This window comes from Macrotis lagotis, chromosome 3 (genome assembly GCF_037893015.1).
Source record: "Macrotis lagotis isolate mMagLag1 chromosome 3, bilby.v1.9.chrom.fasta, whole genome shotgun sequence".
Taxonomy (NCBI): Eukaryota; Metazoa; Chordata; class Mammalia; order Peramelemorphia; family Peramelidae; genus Macrotis; species Macrotis lagotis.
The window spans coordinates 38,451,126-38,471,530 of NC_133660.1; the positions used below are offsets into that span (position 1 = coordinate 38,451,126).

The 20,405-nt window shown below is 37.2% G+C and overlaps 1 protein-coding gene across 1 annotated transcript in view; it reads left to right on the forward strand.

Annotated features, from left to right (window-relative positions):
• The first annotated feature begins 9,959 nt into the window (after positions 1-9,959).
• Positions 9,960-20,405, forward strand: part of TMEM150C (transmembrane protein 150C) — a 78,387-nt gene continuing 67,941 nt past the window's right edge. Inside the window, exon 1 of the mRNA XM_074228524.1 lies at positions 9,960-10,049. The gene's annotated coding sequence lies outside the window, so the exon portion shown is untranslated. The remainder of the gene's footprint in view (positions 10,050-20,405) is intronic.

The following is a 20,405-nucleotide window of genomic DNA, read 5'->3' on the forward strand; positions in this document are numbered from 1 at the left end:
TCAAAAGTGAAGTTTTACAACTCAGGGAGATGGTCTCACCTGTCTCAGGTAAGGCTTTTATTTCTTACATAAAGAACCTGGATTCTGCCTCTCCCACAGATAAGATCTTTTCTTTCTACTTTTTTGAAAGAAATAACCTTATCTCAGGCTTGTCTATACAGGAGAGTTGTGATATATCTAGTTCCTTATGAAACTTCATTCTTTAAACAGGAAATGGCAAATGACTAGGTAACATCAAATTAGTCAACAGTGATTTTACAATCATAAATTCTCCACAAGCTCAGACTTAATGTGTCACTTAGCATTATTCAAATAGGTATTTTCATTTATCACAGGAATATGGCAGATTGATTGTGATAGAGGGAAATACCCATGGAGATTTTGGAGAAAAGTAAACCCAAACCAAGAGTAAACAAAATATAAATATTGAAACAGGATTTTAAAAGTTCAGGATGTTAACTTTTAGCAAACAAAAACACAAATCAAAAGTGTTTTCAGATTGTATATAAAAACTTTAAAAATGAAAAAGTTCCCCCCAAAAAACAACAAGGAAAGTTGAGTTCAAAAGAATCTAAGAAAAATAAATTTTAAAAAATTGTTACAGGGCATCTGAGTAAAATAATCAGTAGAGTTTTAGGACTAGAGTCAGGAGGATTCATCTTCCTGAGTTCAAATCTGGTCTCACTCACTAGCTGTTTGATCCAGGGCAACAGGTTGAGTAACCCTGTTTGCCTCAGTTTCCTCATCTTTAAAATGAGCTGGAGAAGGAAATGGCAAATGACTCCAATGTCTTTGCCAAGAAAATCCCAAATAATGTCATAAAGTGTCTGATATGACTGAAAACGGACTGAACTGAGAGAGAGGAGAGAGACAGAGACAGACAGAGAGGAAGAGAGACAGAGAGAGATAGAGACACAGAGAAAGAGGAGGAGGGAGAAGGAAGAACTGGGGGAGAGAGAGACAGAGAGAGGCAGAGAGAGGCAGAGACAAAGATAAAGACAGAGACAGAGAATCAGAGACACACAGAGAGAAACAGCAGAAAGAAACAGAGAAAGAGAAAGAGACATAGAGATACAGAGAAAAAGAGAGAGAGAAGGAGAAGGAAGAACTAAGAAAGAGCCAGAGCCAGAGAGCCAGAGCCAGAATCACAGAGACAGACAGAGACAGAGACAGAGATAGCCAGACAGCCAGAGACAGACAGACAGACATTCAGACAGACAGACAGACACAGAGAGAGAGAGAGAGAGAGAGAGAGAGAGAGAGAGAGAGAGAGAGAGGAGAGAGAAGATAGAAAGCTATAGTATGATTTTGCAATTCTCAGTTGGATGATGCACTCATTTCTAGTCTAACAATAAATCATATCAAGAAAGTGAAAAATTGTTGGTTTTCTTCTCTGTGTTTCTCTGCTTGGAATATAACATGCCACAGAAAGCTTGGATGACATGTGCAGATTGGGTTCTGGTAGTTCTCTGAGGGATCAGCCTATTTCATAGGACTCTGTTTTGATTCAAAATCTAAGGGAGGGCTGCTGAAGTTGGTGGAAGTTTATAGGTCTCTTCTGTGGGAAAACCCTCATCTTTCCAAGAAAACTGCCATTGGCAAGGAGCAGCCGACAGCAGGAGGCTTCATTTACAGTCAGTATTTCACAAGTTGGAAGGAAAGCTTTAGACTCAGCACCACCTTGCTTTTCATTGGCCCAGAGCAGTGTCAACTGGAACCCCAAGTAATTGCTGCTGACCTTGCCTGCAGTTCTCCCATCACCAATGGCCAGCTCTCTCCTTCCAGCTGTTGACCAGACAATCCGCTACTCTTGGGGCCGAGCGAATGCGAGAGGCGACTCCATCCTCCCAACTAAAGACAAATAAATGTCCAAGGCTACCATGCCATCTTTACAGAGAAGGAGATTCGACAGTATCCCCTCCATCGCCTACTCTACTGTTTGCGACCTTCCCAATAGTTCAGCCATACATACATATACATATACATATACATATATATATATATATGTATATATATATAGTAATTGTTTCAGCCTCTATAAAGATGAGGCAAAGATTACTGTATCTATGTTTCTTTCTTCTATATACAGTAGCCACTCCATTCAAATCTTTTTTTCTTAGGCATTCAATAATTATAGTTGATTATAATTAAATTAGTATAAATTAAATATAAATATATCTATATTTATAAATATAAATATATTTGTCATAAATAAATATAAATTATAATTAAATATAACAATTATACATTTCAACATCTTTTTTAATAAAATTATTTCCGTGCCAAAATAAGAAATTGATCTCATATTGTCCTCACGACAATCCTGTGAGAGAAGTGCTATTATTTTTCCCTTTTTACAGTTGAGGAAATTGATGGAGGTTAAATAATTTGCCAGAGTTACAACTAGTAAGTGTCTGAGGCTAGATTTGAACTTAGACTGTCCATTACTGCCCTTAAAATCAATTGGGTTAATTAGGTGGAGCAGTGGATAGAGAGGACAGGAGTTTGAATCCAGCCTCAAACTACTAGCTGTGTGACCTTGGGCAAGTCATTTGTCCCTGACTGCCTCTCATCCAGGGCCATCTCCGGTCATCCTGAATCATATCTGGCCCAGATGGCTCTGGAGGAGAAAATGGGGCTGATGATTTAGCACAGCGCCCCCCCATCCAATTCATGTGCCTGTCACAACATCGCCTCCCTATTGTCAAGATCTTCTTCAAAATGAAAAACAAACATTAAAACCAATTACTAGTCTTATGACATGTCTATGTTGTCTCACTTGGTGGAATGTGATCTCTGAGAGTGGGGATAGTTTTAGCACTGTTTTGGATAAGGATATGAGTCAAACTCCTTTTCAAATTTTAGTCCTCTCAGACTTTCAAGTGGCATCAATTGCTCATGGAGAGGATGGAAATTTTCTTAGTTGATAGCAGAGTCAGTGACCTTATCTCTTGGGCACTGAAAGTCTCTCTATCTTTTCTTTGAACCATTCCTTTGAATAGGCAAGTGGGAAAAATTCAGAAACAGAAAACTTGGGGGACCCCTGACTCTCAGAGTAATTTTGTAATTATTAGCTAAAGAAGGGCGGCTAGGAGGCGTAGTGGATAAAGCACCAGCCTTGGAGTCAGGAGTATCTGGGTTCAAATCCAGGCTCAGACACTTAATAATGACCTAGCTGTGTGGCCTTGGGCAAGCCACTTAACCCCATTTGCCTTGCAAAAAAAAAAAAAAACCTAAAAAAAATTATTAGCTAAAGGGACCATTGCTGGGATTTTGGTCTGGTTTGTAGAAAAGAAAAGGTAGGGGATGCATTGGTGAGATTCCTTAAGCAAGGAGAAGTTTCTGACCATGGTTGTCAGCCTAGTATCAGGAGGGGAACGGTGTGGTGTGTGTGTGTGTGTGTGTGTGTGTGTGTGTGTGTGTGTGTGTGTGTGTGTGTGTGTTGGGGGAACAACAACTTGTGCTTGATTCTAAAGAATTCAGCAACTGAGGCTGAAATTTCTCTATTTCGGAGATATGAAGCCTCATGGGAAAGACTCTGAAGGACTATACCAGGGACACTTCTCTAAAACTTGGCTGAAAGAAAATAACAATATCCTGGCTAAAGATATTAGTAGATCAGCATACAGTACAGAAACTCTCAGTAGTGTTCCTCTAGGCATCATCTAGTAGAGATGATGAGAAAAAGATCATTCCAGAAATATCTGCAGCCCAGCAGATTCAGAGACATAACTTCTTCCTCCTCCCATAATGGTCTTCTAAGACTGGAGTCAACCTGAGGACAAATCTGGTTTCCTAATTGTATGGGATCCTGGCCAAGTCATTTAATTTATCCCCAGAGAATTGTTTTGAGGAATAGCTGAGAATAGACTTTGGAAGCTAGAAAATATTAGAATACACTCACACATACACACACACACACACACACACACACATACATAAAGCCACCCATTTATCCATCTGTCTATTAATCTACCATATCCATCTGATTCTATGTAGGTGATTCTATTAATCATTCATCAAAACATCCATCCATCCATCCATCCATCTAGCTATCTACCACACCTGATTCTATCAATCATTCATTTCTTCATCCTTCCATTCATCCATCCATCTATCATCCATCTATCAATCTATCTATCTATCCCATCTTGCCATCATGTATATTTGGATTTATGCCTGTCATGATATTCAATTTTCAAGCTTTCTGAGTTGGGAGGGTCATGCAGTCTAACTTATATCCTCCCAAAGAATCCCTATCACACAATAGGTGGTGCAGTGGGTAGAGCCCCAGCCCTCAAGTCAGGAGGACCTGAGTTCAAATACAACATCAAAGACTTAACACTAACTAGCTGTGTGACCCTGACTAAGTTACTTAACCCTGAATTCTTTGCCAAAAAAAAAGTACACCTATTTCAATTTGTCACAAGTTACATTTGTCCCACATATAACCTTCTGTACCAGATGAAAAGCATCAGTTTGTAGTAGATAAATGATGCTCAGAATCAGGAAGAACTGTTTCTAATATTTACAAGTTATGTGACTGCAGAAAAATCATTTAACCCAATGATGCCTCAGACTTCTGTCTACTAATATAAATTATCTATTCGTGGTTTATTTAGAAGTTCTTTATGCTAATGAAAGCAGTCCAGAACAAAAGCTAAAGTATAGAGGAACCTCTACTGCAGATGGTTGAGGGAAAGGGAAGAAGGCAGCCTCATTTTCCCCTACACTCTCTACCAAGGGTGAAAATGAAAAGCAAACCACGTAAGGAGTAATGATCAAAACCTCCAGGTCTTCTTGCTGAGGTCCATGTGGAAAGAAAGGTAGGCAGGCACAAGTGCAGGCAGAAGAGTGTGGCCCAGAAAGAGGGTCAGGTACAGACCAGGAGCAAGGGAAGCCTGGAGCCAGCTTCCAGGGATTGGGAGACAGAAGCTGGCCCAAGGGCTACCCTGGAATGCTGGACTGAGCTTTGTAAGAGCAGACTGGAGTCTGCAAGAGGGCAATGATCCAATCCCTCTGTTCATTTTCTCCAGTTTATTCTGATAAGACTTCGTCTCTATTTAGTTGCATAGGCTATACCCAGGATCAGACCATACTGACTCAGTATCCTGTCCTCAAGGAGCTAACAATCTAATGAGATACTGAAAGGAGGGGTTGGCGAATGAGAGGGTCTGTACTCAGGGGCATTGTGAAGAAATCAGAGGAGTCTCAAAGTAGTGCAGCCAAGGGGAAAATGAGAAGCATCTGTCTGAAGCTTTGAAGCTCCTCAAAGAGAGGCTTTAGGGTGCACTTGGGGGATGGGGTTTTGGGGGAGGAGGAAAACTTTGTCATAAAGTGTCACAAAGAAAGAAAAGAAGAGCACTGAATCATTTTTAAATATACAGAAGAGAACAGAGATAAGTTTAGAAAGAAACATAGAATAAGCAGCACAGTTCTGAAAGTAACCTGATTAATCAGGCAGGTCCAAGTTCAAATCTAACCTCAGACATTTGACACTTAAGTAGCTGTGTGACCTTGGAAAAGTCATGTAACCCTGACTACCTCTCATCCAGATCCATCTCCAGTCCTGGTTCACATCTGGCCACTGAACCCAGATGACTCTGGTGGAAAAGTGTGGCTGGTGACTTAGCACAGCATGCCCCTCACTCAAATCCAGCTCACATATTTGTCATGGCATCATCTACCTGATGTCATGGTCTTCTTCAAGAACAAAGAAGCTCATTGGTGCATTGCTGGTGGAGTTGTGAACGGATCCAACCTTTCTGGAGAGCAATATGGAACTATGCCCAAAAGACAATAAAACTGTTCATTCCCTTTGACCCAGCAATTCCAATTCTAGGACTATATCCAGAAGAAATTGTAAAAAATGGGGAAAGTCCCACATGTTCCAAAATATTCATAGCAGCCCTTTTGGTAGTGGCAAAGAATTGGAAATTGAGAGGATGCCCATCCATTGGGGAATGGCTAAACAAGTTATGGTACATGAAGACTATGGAATATTATTGTTCTCTAAGAAACCATAAATGGTCAGATTCTAGAAAAAGCATAGAATAACTTATGGTATCTGATGCTGAGTGAAGGGAGCAGATCCAAGAGAACAATGTACACATCATCATTATGAGATAAACAACCCTGTTGGAAGCAACCCCTCTCGGCAGTCCAGAGAGCTAGGACAACTGTTTTTGACAGAGTATGGACTATATTAGCACCAAACAAACAAAACAAAACACACAGAAAAAAAACACTCCACCGAATCTGATGAACACTTTATAAAAGTTATCTCTTTCCTTTGATCCTAATTCCTCATGCCAAAACTTACTAATTTGGAAGTATGTTTAACAAAATATGAATGTAAAATGCTAACCTGACAGTTCCCAACTGAGGGGAGGGGGGTGGAGGGAAACTTTGCAACTTGGAAATACACTTGTACAAATGGATGAAAATAAATAAAATTCAGAAATTCAAAACAGTTTAAAAAAAAAGGTAATCTGTACAAAGACTTATGTGAACATAGGCAAAGTGAAGCGAGCAGAACCAGAACATTGTACACAGTAACAGCTATTATTATATGATGAGAAACTGAGAATGATAGCTATCCTCAGTAATACAATGATCTGTGACAGTTCTGAAGAACTCAGGATGAAAAATACAATCCATATCCAGAGAAAGAATTGATGGAATTTTATTGAAGATTGAAGTATACTTTTTTAACTTTATTTTTATGAGTTTTTTTGGGGGGGGTCCTTGTTTTCTTTTCCAACATGACTAATATGGAAATGTTTTGCATGATTGCACAACAAATTGTTTGTCATCTCAGGGAAGGTGGGGGGGAGGAAGAGAATGTTTAAAATTGCTTTTATATGTATTCAGTGGGAAAATGAAATATTAATTTTTTAAAAATTTAAAAAGAAAAGAAAATATTTTTTAAAAAGAAAAAAAGAAAAAAATTTAAAACAAAAATGGAAAACAACAGGATCCCAAGAAAATAAAAAACACTTCATAATAGGTTTAGAAAAAAATAAACAATAAGATCTATATGAATTGATGCAAAGGGAAGTAGAGACAAAAATAATATTATATATATATATTTATAATAATGACAACTATGTAAATGGAAAGAAGATACAGTAAAAAAAATCAAAAGTAAATATAACCAAATTATAAAGGTGCAGCAAGATTTGAATGAAGAGATATGAGACAACACCTGTACTCTATGGGAAGGTTAGAGATCCATAAAAGCTATACATTGCATGTTTTTGGAGTTTCTCAATATATTGATTTCTTTTTTTGCATTTATATAGCCTTTTTATTACTGAAACACTAATACTGACACTTTCTTATTATATAAATATTTTATTTGCTTTCTAAATACATTGTATTGTAATTTCTACCAATCTTTTTTTTGAAGATTTTGAATCATATTGATCTTTTATGCTGACTTTTTTCCTTTCTTAAAAAATATATTTGATATATCTGATGACTCTTTGGTGGAGAAAGGGTGAGGGATACTTGGAACAAGCTTGATGATACAAAACCAACATCAATACAAATTTATTTTAAAAAACAAAAAAAGCAAGCTGTATCTAATAAAGATTTGTGAATCCATCTGTAATTCTCCTTATCTGTCCTATTTTGTGTATATTTGTTAAATTCAGAATAGAGAAATTTTTTTAATGTGTAAGAGAATTTGAGTGAAGAATATCCCAAGACTTGAGGAGTCCCCACATTTTGAAACCCAAATAGTTAGTGTATCATGGTGCCTCGGGGAGGCAGCTTGCAGCAGGCTAGAGAAGACCTGAGGCTTTTTCTTTCCTTCTTTCTTTCTTTTCTTCTTTCTTTTTCTTTCTCTTTCCTTCTTTCCTTCTTTCCTTCCTTCCTTCCTTCCTTTCTTCTTTCTTTCTCTTTCTTTCTTTCTTTCTTTCTTTCTTTCTTTCTTTCTTTCTTTCTTTCTTTCTTTCTTTCTCTCTCTCTCTTTTTCTTGGTTTTTGCAATGCAATGGGATTAAGTGACTCGCCCAAGGTCATACAGCTATATAATCATGAAGTGTCTGAGGTCAGATTTGAACGCAGGTCTATCCACTACACTACCTAGTTGCCCCCCCTGCCCACCTACCTTCTACCAAGAATTGGGACTATTTGCCTGAGGATTATAATCCAACCCAACCCAATAAAGCAATGTGAGGACAGCATGCCACAGTGAAAAGAATACAGTCTCTTGTGTCAAAGAATCTGAGTTCAAATCAGAGATGCAATGATAAATATTTAACCACTGTCTCTCCAGGGTGGAGAGAACCTCCATGTATCCACAACTTACAAGGACAGCTAGGTAGTGCAGTGGACAGCACCCTAGCCTAGAAGTCTGGAGGATCTGAGTTCAAATTTGACCTCAGACACTGATCAGCTGTTTAACCTTGGTCATGTCACTTCTACCTTATTTGCCTCAGTTTCTTCATCTGTAAAATAAGCTAGAAGAAGAAAAAACAAACTATTCCAGTATCTTTATCAAAAAAAAACCCAAATAGGATCATGAAGAATAGAACACAATTGAAAAAACAACTCAACAATATCTCACTTTTAAGTTTAATTTGTACTATTAACATTTCTCCCTTCATTTTCTTAAGTCTGACAGTCATCAAAATAATAAATCAAGTCATCATTTGTAACGTTTGATGATTTCCAGGGTGTAAATACGCTGAAAATTTAACAATTGGCTTTGGAGAGATAGTAGTAACTGCCTCCTAAACAGCCCTCTTGCTTCTAATCCTGACTAGCTAGTGGAACCTTGCACAAATCACGTAACATTTCAATTTGTACTTCAGTTTCTTCATCTTTAAAATGAAGGATTTGGATTCTTCATCTTTACACAGAGTCCCTTCTAGGTCTAGACCTATAAACCCATGAACAAGTATTAATTAATAGTAAAGATCTAAAACAGGCCCCAAAACCAGTCCCAGCACTCATGAAACTTACATTCTTTCGACCCAATACTTGAAGCTTTTTTTTGGTGGTTAAAGCTATCTTTGACATTCACTGTCCCCAGATTTACATGTACAAAATGTTAAGGAACTGGTCTTATCAAGAGCAATTTGTAAATTTGGACTGTAGTTTTAAAAAATGAATGCAAAACTTATCTTTACATATAACTGGCGGGAATAAAATATTAATCAAACTAAAAGAAGACTTATTTGCTTTCGGCACCACACTTAAAGAAAATGATGTCAAACTCAAATAGATATGGGGCCAGTAAGTCTACAAGTATCCCTGCAGGTCATGTTGCCTTAGAAAATCATGTACATATTAACATTAGCTATGTTCATTGTATTTTAATTATTTAGTTTAATATCTCTTAATTACATTTTAATTTAGTCCAGGCTGCATTCTCGGAATATGGGCTGGTTTTTTAGCAGACTAGTGAGTGGAGAATTTCCTGGAAGGACTATGGAGCAGGTGGCAGGATCCATTGGAGACAAAAGATCATTTCCAGGAGGGAGAGAATATTCTCTCAGTCCATTCTAATGGAGAGGGAGTACTCTAGACTATTTCTGTAATACTATCTTGGCCAGACCTCCAACCAGCACTACCAAGGAGATGAAGGTGGAGGTTAAAAGGACATTTAACTGTGATAAATTATTTGATGTCAGCATCTGACCCAGAGTTTTATTCCTGAGAGAATATGATTTTCGAAGCAAGACTTCTCTATGCAGTGAATAACAGTTTACTATAATTCTTGTTCTCTTGGAAGAGCTATATTTGGAGTTAGATGCCCTCAACTCTCCATCTTTTTTCAGGTGAGTTGTAGTTTAAAGTGTACACCAAGGGCAGACCTTACGGGCAAAATGAAAGACATAAAAAGGCATCAGACAGCCTTTTGTGACTGCAGAAGAGGGAGACAGGCTCTATGTGTTGCCTGGCAACCTGACCTGGTTATACTGGGAGAAGATTGGGGAGACAGGCTCATGTCTCTCTTCCCTATGCTTGAAGTTGCCCCAGATCTGAGTTGGAATAACAACCCTAATTTGTCATGGCCTGGGATGGGCCAAATCATAGGTATGTCGTCCATCTTAATTTTGTTTTAGGCTATAGTCATTCCTCATCAGGCCTGCTAGGTAGGTTTATATCTGGTGTCACAATTTAAAGAGAACATTGACCCATTTTAGGAGCAATTAAATGGAGGCTGAGGTCCTCTGCAAGTCTCAAATTCTATCAGTCTGAAATCTGGTTATAGTTTATGTTTAGTTGATAAGTTGAATGTCATTTCTGTTTTCTCTGTGTTCAACATGCCATAGGGAAAATGCATTGGAGCTGGAAGACCTGGGTTTAATCACATAAATCATCAGAATTTCTATATATTACCAACAAAGCCCATTAGCATAAGATAGAAAAAGAAAAACTGGAGATAATATAAAATAATTGGAATTCTGCTTGCCAAGAAAATCTAGAAATTAGATGGGCACACTTTTCACACAAAGACCTAAATAATATCAATTGTTCAAGGCTAGGCTGTGCTAAAATAATAAAAAAAAAGGATAATTCTACCTAAAATTAATTTACTTATTCAGTGCTATACCAATTCAACTACCAAAAATATTTTTAGAACTAGAAAAATATAAAAAATAAAGGATAAGGGGAAGCTAAGTGTCACATTGGATGGAGCATCCTGGAGCCAGAAGGACCTGAGTTCAAATCCAGCCTCAAACATTTAATAATTACCTAGCTGTGTGACTTTGGGCAAATCACTTAACTCCATTTCCTTGCAACCCCCCCCCAAATAAAGGGCAAAAAGGTAAGGAATATTAAGGAAATTAATCAAAAAAATGCAAAAGAAGGTGACCTATACCATATCTAAAACTATATTATAAAGAAGCAATCATCAAAACCATCTTATACTATGAAATAGAATGGTAGATCAGTGGAATACATTGGGTATATAAGACAAAGAAGTAAATAATTTTATGAATCAATTGTTTTATAAACCCAAACAATTCAGTTTCTTGGATAAGAACTCACTATTTGACAAAAACTGTTGGGAAAACTGGAAAATAGTAGGGAAGAAAGACTAATTATAGACCAACACTACACACCTTATACCAAGCTAAGGTCAAAATGGTTACATAATTTAGACATAAAGGGTGATACCTAAACAAATTAGTAGAGCATGGAACTGTTTATGTGTCAGATCTATGAGTAAAGGAGGAATTTATGATGAAACGCTAGATAGAGAATATTATAAAATGTAAAATGAATAATTTTGATTACATTAAAATAGTGTTGCAAAACAAAACCAATGCAACCAAGATTAGAAGGAAAGCAGAAGGGTGGCTAGGTAGTGCAGTGGATAGAGCACCAGCCCTGGAATCAGGAGTACCTGAGTTCAAATCCAGCCACAGACACTTAATAATTACCTAGCTGTGTGGCCTTGGGCAAGCCACTTAACCCCATTTGCCTTGCAAAAATTTTTAAAAAAATGAAAGCTGAATGCTGAGAATCAATATTTATAGTCAGTGCTTCTGATAAAGGCTTCATTTCAAAACTATATAGAGAACTGAGTCAAATATATAAGATTGCATATCATCTCCAATTGATAAATGGTCAAAGGATAAGAACAGGCAATTTTTCAGATGAAGAAATTAAAGCCAATTATAATCTTATGAAAAATGCTTGAAACCACTATTGATTAGGCAAATGCAAATTAAAACAGCTCTGAAGTACCACCTCACACCTGAGAGATTGGCTAATATGACAGAAAAGGAAAATGTTAAATCTTGGACATGGTGGGGGGTGGAAAACTGGAACACAGATGCATTGTTGGTAGAATTGTGAACTGATCCAGTCGTGCTGGAGAGAAATTTGGAGCTATGCCCAAAGGGCTATGGGGCTGTGCATGCCCTTTGATCTAGTAATGCCACTGCTGTATCCAAGAGAAAGGGAAAAGGACTCACACGTGCATTAATATTTGCAGCAGTTCCTTTTGTTAGTGGTAAAGAATTGGAGGTTGAGGGGATTCCCCATTAATTGGGAAATGGCTAAACAAGTTCTGGTGCATGAATGTAGTGGAATACTACTGTGCTATGAGAAATGATGAACAGGCAGATTTCAGAAAAACCTAGAAGGATTTAACATAAACTGATAGAGTGAAATGAGTAGAAGCATTGTATGATAATCAACTATCATAGCCTTGGCTCTTCTCAGCAAAGCAGTAATCTAAAAGACATGGGATGGAAAATATCATCCATAGAGAAAGGACTATGGAGTCTGAGTGCAATGTTCACCTTTTTATTTGTTTTTCTTCCTCATGGTTTTTCCTTTTTGTTCTGATTCTTCTCTCACAACATGACTAATATGGAAATGTGTAACATATAATCTTTATCAGATTTCTTGCTGTCTTGGGGATGTGGTAGGGAATGAAGAGAAAAGAAAATTTTACAACACTGAATGTTGACTTATGGAAAAAATAAAATACTATTAAGATTTTTTTTTTAAAAAAAAGGAGATCTTAGTACTGTCATCCATGCAAGTTTGATCTTGAGCAAAATATTTCACTTAAGTCTTAGTTTCTTCACCTATAAAATGGGGAGAGTAGGGAAAATTAAATAGTTTCTTCCATCTCAAAATCTATGATCTTATGACATGTATCTATTGCTATCAAATAGGTGGCCCTTGGGGGCAGTTAGGTTACCACCTAAAATGCTGGGCTTGAAGTCAAGACCTGAGCTCAGACTCTTCTTAGTTATGTGATGTGATGTTGAGCAAGTCACTATATCTTTACCTACCTCAGTTTCCTCAACTATAAATGAAGATCATAATAGTATCTCTCAGCTACTATTTGTTTTTTTAAAAGCTTAGCAGTGCCTTGTACATAATAGGTAATTAATAAATTAATAATATTAAATTAATTAGCATTAATGAATACTTGTTCCTTCCCCCCACCTCCTGCTAGACTATCTTTTTAAGGATTGAGGTTAAGTCTTTTTAGCTGACATTTTCAATGCTTAATTAAGCATAATCTCACTGTCTCAGAAACTAGCAAGGAATGTCAAGGACTTTTTGCTTCAAATGTACACTCTTTAAATATCTGAATCAGAAGCCCCATTTTAAAGAATCACTAAATTGATAATTTCCAAGTTGTCGGGTAGCACAAGCAGTACCAAAAGGGAATTGGTTCATGATATAAACTATTCTCAGAATTTCTATTTTTTCAAAAAAGTGTCTCAAAATAGACTATATCTTATCACATGGGGAAAATTACAAAGGCAAAAAGGAGAGATTTAATAGTAATAATAATAATAATAAAATAATAATCAGTATGGAGAGCACAAGCAAAAAGATACAGCTCTATGTGGAGATTTGATAATGACTATAAGTGGGTCAGAGAACAAACTATAGAAACAAGAACCATGTGAAAAAAATGATAATGAAGAGACAACATACCAGTAATTTGAGGATGCAGCTAAAGTAGTCTGTAGAGAAAAAAATTACAGCCCTAAGAATATATATTAACAAGAATAAAGAGGATGTATAAACTGACTATATAATTTTTAAAATGAGAAAACCAACAAATAAATTCAAAAGGAACACCTGGGGCAGCTAAGTGGTGCAGTGGATAGAGCACCAGCCCTGGAGTCAGAAGGATCTGAGTTCAAATCTGATCTCAGACACTTATTACCTAGCTGTGTGACTTTGGGCAAGTCACAACCCCATTGCCTTGCAAAAAAAAACCAAACAAAAAGACCACAAAAGAAGAACCTTTTAAAATTAAAGCAGAAACAAAAAATTGAGAAAATGAAACTCAATGAAACTAAAAGATGGTTCTTTGAAAAGACTAACAAAATTGATAAACCTTTATAACCAGCTGATTTAAAAGAAGAAAATCTCACAAGACCTATCAAGGTGATTCATGTGAACACAAAAGATACTGCTAAATGGAACCTAAATATATAGCTGGAGGTAATAAATTTCTTGGCAAGACACTGAAAACTATAGGAACATATATTTTGTTTTTCTCATGGTTTCTCAGTAAAGCCAAGAAATTCAAGAAAAGAAAAAAATTTGGGAAGTGAACATTTGGGCAATAAAATTGGTGTCTGAGAATAAGATTTGGATTTAGACTTTTTGCTTAAAATATAGACAACAGGTGCATGGTCAGATTTGGAGTGTACCTTATGAAGAACTGATGAGGGAATATTTGCTGATGTCTTACAAATGTAATCAAAAGGAATTTCAATTAAAAAGTTCAGAGGAGGGAGAAAATTGCCTTTGTGTGTGTCTATATATATATATATATATGTATGTATGTATGTAGGTATATATATATGTGTGTGTGTGTGTGTGTGTATGTGAATGTATGTGGTCCTCGAAGAGGACCATGACATCAGCAAGTTGATGACACAACAAGTACTTGAATTGGATTTAAGTAAGAGGGGCACTGTGCTGAGTCACCAGACTCACTTTCTCCTCTAGAACCATCTGGATTCAGTAACCACATATCAATTAGGATGACTAGAGGTGGCCCAGGATGTGATAAAATCAGCATTTAGTGACTTGCCCAAGGTCAAAGCTGGTTAGTGTCAAATGCCTGAGACTGGATTTCAACTCCTTCCCTCCTGACTCCAAGACCAGTGCTCTATCCACAGTACTACCTAGTTACCCATATATGTATATTCCATCGAGAATTGCTATAATGAAGAGAGAAATTGTAATTGAGAAAACCAGAATTTCATAAGAGATAAAATCCAAGAAAGAAAGCATAGTAAAAGCCTTGGACTCAGGGGGCCAAGATCAGCAATAAGCAAGAAGAACAAAAAATTTAAAGAAATTTTTATTTTGCTATTATATTAATAATTAATTCATTAAATTAGGAGCCAGAATTTTTTCTTCTTTCATTTCCTCAATTAAGGCTCAGTATGAGTAGGTCAGTCAGTTTCTGAAAGACATGATTGACTGATGAGATTATCCTAAACCTTCTAGAACATGCTCCTTGATCTTGGGCTGGAACATAATAAAAATCACAGTCAGTACAGAGAACATAAGCAAAAGATTGATCTAAATAGAGATTTGATAATAAGCAAACTAGGAAAATTTACTTCTGTAGAATATTAACAGTATCTAGTTTGGGTCAATTCATACCCTAAGGAAATGATCCCCTATCTTTGTAAAGTTCTATTAGAATTTAGGATGACCCAGAGTGTTCTCGATAGAGCTGGATAGAGACAGAGTGCTGGAGGCAGTTGAGTCTCAAGCTCAAGGCATAGTCTCAGCAGGAGGAGCTGAAGGCTTTCAGCCCACCTCCTCATTAAATGTCCTCCAGTCACAATTGATTTTCACTTATCAGTACTGCTTCTCAGGTCTTTCATTTAGCACAAAATCCTACTGTAAACCAGCAAATTTGACCTCAAAAGCATTTCATTTATGTGTGTATAATATGCTTACATATATGTGTATGGGGGCATGTGTGTATACAGTGGATAGGACATGGAGTCAAGGATACCTGAGTTCAAATTTGGCCTCAGACACTTACAAGCTAAGTGACCCTGGGCAAGTCTCTTGACCCTGTTTGTCTCAGTTTCTCATTTGTTGAATGAGCTGGAGACAGAAATGGCAAACCACTCCAATCTCTTTGCAAAGAAAACCCCAAGTGCGATCACAAAACATCAGACTTGACTGAAATGACTAAGCAACAAAATATTGCTAAGCTTTGTGCTAAGGGCTTTACAAATATTTCACTTCCTCCTCACAACAACCCTGAGAGATAGATACTATTATTATCCTCATTTTATAGTTGAGGAATCTGGGTTTTTTTTTAGATTTTTGCAAGGCAAATGGTGTTAAATAGTTTGCCCAAGGTCACACAGCTAGGTAATTATTAAGTGTCTGAGGTCGAATTTGAACTCAGGTACTCCTGACTTTAAGGCTGGTGCTCTATCCACTGCACCACCTAGCCACCCCCTAGTTGAGGAATCTGAAGCAGACAGAGGTTCTGAGATTTGCCCAAGGACATACAGTTAGTAAATTATCTGAGGCTAGATTTGGAATTTAGCACTTTCTAACTTCAGGTCCTGGACAATCTGCTGCATCAAGTAAGCAACACAAATTGGGAGCATTTTCCTTTAGACACAACAATCATAAACCATACACTTCTTATCAATGTCTGCTGCTATTTTGAGCCAGTAAACATGGTTCTCACTATTTGAAGGATTCATGAAACCATACCCCATTCTCCATCAAAATGGGAATGAGCTCAAGTCACTGCAGCATTCCAATGAACAGCATTAGCTTTCATTGTCTTATTAGTAAGGTCCACTACAGAGAAAGAAACTTGAGCTACAAGTGTTGGTCCTTCATTTTACTATTTTCATTGCTTTTCATATTCCATCATCATGCATCTGTTCTTGTTGCCATCATCCAAAGGCAGATGAGACAAACAAAATTCAAATACATTAGTGGCATATCTTCAGGCAGAAGGCTCAGGTTCTCAACTGCTCTTCCATTTAATTGAAACTAGCTCCTTGAATATCACAGGAATGCCTCATCTCACCTGCAATGAGTAGTGCCACAATTCCAGTATCATAAGGGGGATGGGATAGGAACTCTGTATCAACAGTGGTCTTCAGTAGCTAATAGTATTGTTATACATAGGTATCAGGTACCTCTCATTCCTGATGAGTCAAAATATGACCATCTGCACCTGAAACTTAGATCCATACTCATAAGCCTTTTAATTTTGTCAACATTAATAGCTTTTGGAGATACAGTTCCAAAATACTTTTCAGAACAGCTAGACCAATATGGTACCTATTTTCTTATAGTTCCCCCCAGTTTTCCTTTTCCTTTTTTTCTTGTCAACTTTGCTCATTAATCATATATTAAAGATAATTCAAATTATATATATATACATATATATGGAGAGAGAGAGAGAGAGAGAGAGAGAGAGAGAGAGAGAGAGAGATTAATACAAACTCAGCCAGGAAGTCATGTTGTGGAAGAGAACAGAAAGCTTCTACCTAGGGCAGACCTCCTGTGCTAGGCTGGGCCTAGAACTAGTCAGTCCTAAAGTATTTAATGTTTGATCTTGGAATAAAATGAGATACAGTTAAGAAAAGGAAATTTACTTTGTCATAGGAGGAGGATATTCAAGGAGCATGCCTGTCTTAATCAAAGACATCTCAAGTTGATTCATCTGAGCAAAGGTCTGTTGCCTCCGTTCCAATAACCAAGCATCTGAGTGTACCTTGGGAGCTCCTTGTGTATACTCTATAGTCATATCCAGTCTTTAAAAGCCAACCAACTCTTCAGGAAGACCTCAATGTCTTTTATTTTTTATTTTAATTTAATTTTTTGGTAGTTTTCAGCCTTTATCCATTTGCAAACATATGAGCTCCACATTTTCCCACCACCCTCTCTTCCCTCCCCTCTTCCCATGGCAGTGACCAATCTGGTAAAAGTTGTACAATATACAATTACATTAGCATATTTCCATATTAGTCATGTTAGGAAAGAGGAATTAGAACTACAGGGGAAACAAGAAAGAAAGAAAAGACTCAATGCCTTTTAAAGAACAAGTAGATTAATTTGCATGGGGGAAAGGTTCATTGTTGAGTTGTTTCAGTCACGCTCAACTCTTTGTGAACCCTTTTAGGATTTTCTTGGCAGAGATATTAGAAGGGTTTGCCATTTCCTTCTCCAGCTCATTTTACAGAAGAGAAAACTTACCCAGGGTTACACAGCTAGTAAGTGTCTGAAGCCAGATTTGAACTCATGAAGATGAGTATTCCTCCTTCCAAGCCTAGTGTTCTATCTACTAGGCCATCTGGCTGTCCCGAGGAGAATGATACCAACAACAATCATTTAAGGTTTGCAAAGTGCTTTATAAATATTGTTTCTTCTCTTCCTAATAACAATTCTGGGAGGTAGAAACTATCATTATTCCCAATTTACAGATGAAGAAACCAACACTGAGGGGTTATGTGACTTGCTGGGGGTCATACGGACAACGAGTGTTGGAGACTGTTCTTGACTCCAGACCCAGTTCTCTATTCTGCTGAATCACCTAGTTGCCTTGGATTGTTCCTCCTACACTTTCCAGGCAAGCGCCAAGACCAATACCATCACCTGGAGGAGGTGGAACAGTGTGAGCAGCTGTCATCTCAGTAAGGCTGCAGCTGCCTAGCTTTTATTGCTTACAGCTAGATAGTTCTGCCATCTCTCTTTGGCGCTCTGATGACTTCACCGCCTTGTTAGAATGAAACCTTTATTTATTGTGGAATTTTCTCAGAATCAAATGAGCACAGGGGTTAGATGTATTCTCTATACTTTCAATCAATTGTGTAACGGCAAAACTCAATTGACCAACAAGGAGTTATTAAATACTTATTATGTGGCAAGCCCTTGATTAGTAATATAAATACACTGATTGCTATTTAAGCTGCAATTGAAAATTTACCCTAGGCAGTTAAACATGTTATTTTCTATCCACTATGGAGAATAATACTGAGAGAAGTTATTATTAATAACCAATATCTTGGGGAGATGAGGAGCTCTTTCCTTCTTCTAGAATTCTGATTTTCTGTTCAATATCTTGAAGGACATGACTGATAATAAGATTGAATCAACTCTTCTCATCTTGGTCAGATCCCACCTAACCTTATAAGGAATTTAATCAAAGATGTCTAGATAGCCCAAGCCTGGGGATGGACTGAGTATAGAGATAGTTTCTCTGTTACTTTTAGCCCCTCATCAAATACATACTTTTCAAAGAGCATATAAACTGAACCCATCACCATGCTGGTCTGATGGCCAAATGACAATCCTTTTATTAAAAACATTCTGGGTAGGTTGGGTGGCGTAGTGGATAGAGCACCAGTCCTGAAGTCAGGAGGACCGGAGTTCAAATGCAGCCTCAGATACTTACCTAGCTGTGTGGCCTTGGGCAAGCCACTTAACCCCATTGCCTTGCAAAAACCTAAAATAAAATAAAAAGCATTCTGACATTATTAGTAAAATGATCTGGAAACATGTCTCTTGAACCCTTTTCATCATCCCAATACCTAGTCACGTGAACTGGGACTGCTGAAATATAATAAGTTCAGAGAAGAGGTAGGATTTGACTAAGAATGTGCTAGCAAAATGTTTAACAACCGGCTGTCTGGGAGGAGGATACCCAACATAACCACAACACACTTTTAAGTTCAATTTTTGCATGTCTTTCTTAAGTCTAGACATGAACAAAACAATGAATTAAGACCTGTTTTGTAGCATTTGCTGATTTCTTAGGTGAAAGGTTCACAGTGAACATTTAACCATTGGTTTCCAGAATCCTGAACAAGCTGACTCCAACACATCCTTGAATTTATCAGAAGTGGGAGTTAAAGAATAGATTCTGATTGAGTCAATCTATAATATTCCAGAGCTTGAAATAGAAGCCTGCTCCATCTCTTAGGACTCTGGAAGGTTCAGTGTCTGTTCAGCTGAGTGGATATGTGCGATTTCCCAATTGAAGGTGTGACCATTCAAGACTCAATCTAGGAGGCTGATAGTAACCATCAATGCCATATTTAAAAATCAAATATTTTTTAAATCCTATAAATTCTGACCTCAGAAACATCCTTTTCTTACTAAGCTAGTTTGGGTTCTTATTTCCTCCCATTTGACCTTTTGCAATAAAATGATAGTCTCCCTGCTTTCATTCTCATCTCTCACCAATCCTTTTTCATACTACAAGGCAGGTCTTCCTGATAAATAGGTATTATCACATTGTTTCAATGTTTTAAAAGTTTTCATCATTTTCTATTGTGTTCTGAATAAAAACCAAAATTCTAAACATAGTATCAGAATGCTTAACATTTTAATTCTCAGAGTTAGAATCTGAGCAGAGTTTTATATTTTATTTATATTTGTGGTTATATAAATCATATGTTTATGTATTATAATTAAATTATGAATAGATTATATACATTATAAAGATATGACATTATATATTATAAAAATATTATCTACTATAAATATATTCAGATATTGTAAACTTAGACTTTTTTCAGAACAATGCCAAATATGGGTTGGATCATTCCTAATAAGACTTAGATATAGTAGGAAAATTCCCTGGTTTTCTCATTGATAGCAGACTCCAGAGGAGAAGTTTGGGACCAGAAATTGAGTGACGCTTTGAGTTGATAATCAGGGACCTCAGAAATACCTACTGACAGACCAGGAGCCACTGCAGCCAGCCAGAAGCCTCATCCAATCATGACCTGAATTGATTTATATGTTTGATGCTGGGTCAGAATAATTCAGGACATGTAATGAAATTTGGCCAATGAAAAAGTTGCCTCAGGATCATTGTAGCTACCATGGGTGTTGGGTGAGCCTGTTCACTGGTGAGTCATGAAGGCTTCTGCTGCCTATTTTGGAACC